Source organism: Otolemur garnettii, unplaced genomic scaffold (assembly GCF_000181295.1).
Source record: "Otolemur garnettii isolate 467f Iridium unplaced genomic scaffold, OtoGar3 scaffold00012, whole genome shotgun sequence".
In the NCBI taxonomy this organism is placed as follows: Eukaryota; Metazoa; Chordata; class Mammalia; order Primates; family Galagidae; genus Otolemur; species Otolemur garnettii.
This window is the reverse complement of record NW_003852407.1, coordinates 26,946,583-26,951,698: the sequence shown is the minus strand read 5'-3', so window position 1 is coordinate 26,951,698 and position 5,116 is coordinate 26,946,583. Positions and strand designations below refer to the sequence as shown.

General features: G+C 39.6%; 1 protein-coding gene across 3 annotated transcripts in view; it reads left to right on the top strand.

The window, feature by feature from the left end:
• TTC39C (tetratricopeptide repeat domain 39C) overlaps positions 1–5,116 on the top strand; it is a 130,071-nt gene that overhangs the window by 71,005 nt on the left and 53,950 nt on the right. The gene's annotated exons all lie outside the window — the stretch shown is intronic.

Sequence of the window (5,116 nt, the reverse complement as noted above, 5' to 3'; positions counted from 1 at the left end):
AAAAAAAAAAAATGAATTAAATACATTTAAATGAAGTAAGAAGTAAATGCATTCAATGAAGCTCTGTGCTTTTTGCTGGGAGTCCTGAAATGAGAAGGCATGGAGCCGTGTAGGAAGCCTGGTGGGAGGCTTTACTATAACTGCCTCTCAAACTATCACAGTAGGACTCCCTAAGGACAAGTAGGGGTTTGTATGAGGCCTAGCAGCCCAGAGGCCATGCCTTTATCTTCCGTATTTATGTGTATAATATGTGTTGTGTACACATATATCATATACACATGCATGTTACACACCACGAAATACTAGCCTGAGCAACAGGGTGAGACTCTGTCTCAAAAAAAAAAAAATGCGTTTTCTTTTTTCTTTTCTTTCTCTTTTTCTTTTTTTGAAATAGAGTCTCATTCTGTTGCCCTGGGTAGAGTGCTGTGGCATCACAGCTCATAACAACCTTCAACTCCTGGGCTGAAGCGATCCTCCTGCCTCAGCCTGCCAAGTAGCTGGGACTACAGGTGCCCCCCACAATGCCTGGCTAGTTTTACAGGTGCCCACCACAACGCCTGGCTAGTTTTTCTATTTTTAGTTTTACTCTTGCTTAGGCTGGGCTCTAACTCCTAAGCTCAGGCAATGCACCCATCTCGGCCTCCCAGAGTGCTAGGATTACAGGCGTGAGCTGTTAAACTCTATTTCTCAGTAGTGCACCCTGGGATAAGTGGGCGGTCGGCACTGCTCCTGTTTGTGCTGTTCGTGATGGTGTCAGGGACAGAAGAGCGGACGTTGACCCCTTTGGTGACTCATTATCAGATGGAGAAGAGAGCGGGGAGACCCGCAGTGGTCCAGGAGAGCAGGGGCCAGTGCAGACGCGCCCCACACAGAGGGCCTGCGCCCAGCTCCCGTCTCCAGGGTGTGTTGACATTACCAGAGCTGTTTGTAGCAGCTTTTCTTTGCATCTGCTGAAGGGCAAGCCGCCTCTTGTATTGGAACAGCAGGCCCTGTCAGCATGATGTAACGCTGTTATTTATAGGATCTGAAAACGTCAATGCAGGAAGAGAAATAATTCTCAGAAGTTCAGTTATTTGTAGTCGTCTTTTCCTCTGCCCTATGTGGTTCTCTTAATTACTTCAGGCACCAGAAAAGAGAGTTGCCATTTATCCTTAGAAGGACACAAAATGAGAGACTGATTTAATCTGGTGTGGGAGAGATGGAGGATGTGTTTGTCCTCACTTTGACTTAAATCCATATTGTGTGGTTTAATGACTGTTAAATGAGAAGATGATAGTAACCCCAATACACTTGCTATTCTTTTAACTCTGTTGGGTTGAAAAGCAAGTAGAAGGTTAATGTTGATTTGTATCCCTAAGCCTACTAAGTGTGCCTAAGAGGATGAGCTTTCCCTTGCCTACATCAGCCATAGTCGTAAGGGGTAGGGGTCAAGTGCATAATCTATTGCTAGGTGACCTTGACAGCAACATTGCTAAACCGATTCTGCTACTCAGTGGCATTAGTGCTGAATTGCCTGTGAGTGGGTTGTCACAATGTGTCCTGCTGCATGCTATAAATGACAAGGAGATTTTTTTCTTTCGTTTATTTTAAGATGTTAAGCAACTCCATAAAAATAACTCAGTGATAATTAAATTATAGCCGTTCTACTTCAAATTATTTTGTGATCTTTAATATACACACATAAGATATTATGCATTTTGTTTGCAAATCTGATGTTTATGTGTAACAATAGTTTTATAAATACTTGTTATGCAGGCAGACTATTTAGATTTCCATTGTGCCAATAATTTGATGTTCTCCTTGTATTGGGAAATTGGTAGAATATTTGATTGTTGTTATTTCCAAATATTTCCCTGTGATAGCAAGTACTACAATAAATATCTTGGCATAATTTTTATTTTTTTATTGAGTTGTTTCTTTGGGTTATAGACTCAGTATTGTTAAGGTGGCAATACTCCCTTAAATTGAGTTACAGACATTTAGTGAAATCTCTATCAAACCTCTTAAAGTGGTAGCATTATTAGACTCAAAGAGTATGACTTTGTAGGTCTTGTTAAATGATGAGAGATAATGGGTCAGAGTATAATTGTTCATTATTTAGTGCATGCTATTAGCATCATGATTTAATTTCTTTTTATTTTTACTTCCTTAACGATGCCAGTTAAAGCACTTTAGAAAATAGTTCTTAAAACAGTGCTGAAAAGATATCCCATGAAGACTCAATATTGTTAAGGTGGTAATACTCCCTAATTAAGTTACAGATTTAGTGAAATCGCTATCAAAATGATAGCTTTTTTTTTTTGCATAAATTCACAAACTGATCCTAAATTCCAGGGACCCAAAATAATCTTTAAAAAAAAGAACCAATTTGGAAGTCTTATGCTTCCTAATCCCAAACTCACTACAAAGAAATCAAGACAGGTAGTACTAGCATAAGAATAGTGGAGGGAGGGTGATTGGAGGGATCACCTCTATGGTTTATCTTACAAGGGTACAAGTGAGTCTTTCTAAAAGTAGAATATAAACGTCTTAACACAATAACTAAGAAAATGACATAAAGGCTATGTTAACCAGTTTGATGAAAATATTTCAAATTATATATGAAAACACCACACTGTACCCCATGATTGCATTAATGCACACAGTTATCATTTAATAAAGAAAAAAAAAGAATAGACATGTAATCAATGAAAGTCAAGAAACAAATTTAATCTTATAATCAATTTGTTTTTGATAAGGACACTAAGACAAGTCAAGCAGTTCTCCAAAATGTTAAACAGACCAGGTGCAGTGGCTCAGGCCTAAAATTCCAGAAGTCTGGGAGGCTAAGCTGGGAGGATTACTTGAGGCCAGGAGTTCACGACCAGCCTGGGCAACATAGCAAGATCCTATTTTAAAAATATAAAATAAAATAAATCAAGAAATTACCCAGGTGTGGTGAAATGTACTTGTAGTCCCCGCCATTTGGGAGGCTGAGGTAGAAGGGTAGCTTGAGCACAGAGTTTGAGGTTGCAGTGAGCTACGATAATACCACTGCATTCCAGCCAGAGTGAGACCCTGTCTCAAAAACAAAAAAGTTAAATATAGATTTACTATATGACTCAGCAGTTTTACTTCTAGGAATATACCTATACCCAAGAGAAATGAAAACATAAGCCCATATAGTTTATCCATAATAGCCAAAAAGTGAGGATAATTCAAAAGTTCATCAGCTGATGGATGCATAAACAATATGTGATAATCCATAGAATGCAGTATTATTCAGCAATACAAATGAATACTGATACATGCTGTAGCATGCATGAAACTTGAAAACATAGATGTAAAAAAAAGCTTGTCCCAAAGGCCATATATTGTATGCTTCCATTTATATGAGATCTCCAGGTTAGGCACAAATAGAGGTAGAGAATAGAATGGACGTAGGTGAGGGAAGAGCAGAGTTGACTACAGATGGTTACATGGTTTCTTTATGGGTGATGAAAATATTTGAAACTTAGATTGTGGTAATGGTTGCAGAACTCTGAATATATCAAACACCATTAAATTATATGCATTAGCTGGGTAGATTTTATGATATTTGAATTAAATCTCCGTAAAGTTTGGGTTTTTTTTTTTTTTTTTTGAGACAGTCTCAAGCTGTCGCCCTTGGTAGAGTACCCTGGCATCACAGCTCACAGCAACCTCAAACTCTTGGGACTCAGCCTCCCAAGAAGCTAGGACTACAGGCATCCACCGTAACGCCTGGCTATTTTTTTGTTGCAGTTGTCAATGTTATTTTAGTTGGCCTGGTCCGGGTTCGAACTTGCCATCCTTGGTGTATGTGTCCAGCACCCTACCCACTGAGCTACAGGTGCCGTCACCATAAAGATGTTTTTAAAAGGGGTTAGTGAGGAGATGCATTTTCTATATTATAGAATCTGTCTTTCTTTGGATATAAATTGTTGCTTCAACAAAGTTTGATGACTTTTGAGGAAAAAATGCAAGCAGACCTTGGAGATCTCGCAGGCTCAGTTCCAGACCACCGCAATAAAGAGAATATCATGATAAAGCGAGTCGCACAGATTTCCTGGTTTCCAAGTACGTATAGAAGTTAGGCTTATGCTACACTGTAGTCTCTTAAGTATGCAATAGCGACATGTCTAAGAATATAACATACCTACCTTACTTAGTTTTAAAAGACATTATTGCTTACAAATGCTCATGGTCATCAGAGCCTTCAGCAAGTCATCATCTTTTTGCTGGAGGAGGGCCTTGCCTAGACGTTGATGCTAATGACTGATCAGGCTGATGATTGCTCAGAGTTGGGGTGGGTATGACAATTTCTTAAGACAATGATTTTGGTGCATCAGTTGACTTTTCCTTTCACAAATTGTAGTGTGTGATGTTGTTTGATAGCATTTTATCCACAGTGGAACTTCTTTCAAGATTGGAATCCGTTCCTACACACCCTACCACTGCACTGTCACCTGACCTTATGTAATATTCTGAATCTTTCGTTGCCGTCTCAACACTGCTCACGGCATCTTCACCGGGAGTAGATTCCATCTCAAGACACCACTTTCTTTGCTCATTTATAAGAAGCAACTCATCTAAGTTTTAGAGGATTGCAACAATTCAGTCCCATCTTCAGGGTCCACTTCTAATTGGATATAGTCCTGCTATTGTGCCACCTCTGCAGTTACTTCCTTCACTAAATTCTTGAACCCCTGCAGGTCACCCCTTATGGTTGGAATAAACTCCTTCCATGCTCCTGTTAATGTTGATGTTTTTACCTCCTCCCATGAATCGCAAACTGTTCTTAACAGCATCTAGAATGGTGTCTCCTTTACGGGAGGTTTTCAATGTACTTTGCCCAGATCCATCAGAGGAATCACTATCTACAGCAGCTATATCCTTACAAAATGTAGTTCCTAAGTAATAAGACTTGGAAGTTGAAATTTTGCCTGCTTCACAGGCTGCAGAATGGATGCTGTGTTAACAGGCATGAAAACAACGTTAATGTCCTCGTAGACACGCATCTCCATCGGAGCTCCGGGGACAAGATGTTGTTAATAAGCAGGAACACCTTGGAAAAGCGTCTTGGTATCTGAGCATTCAGTCTCAACAGCGAGCTTAA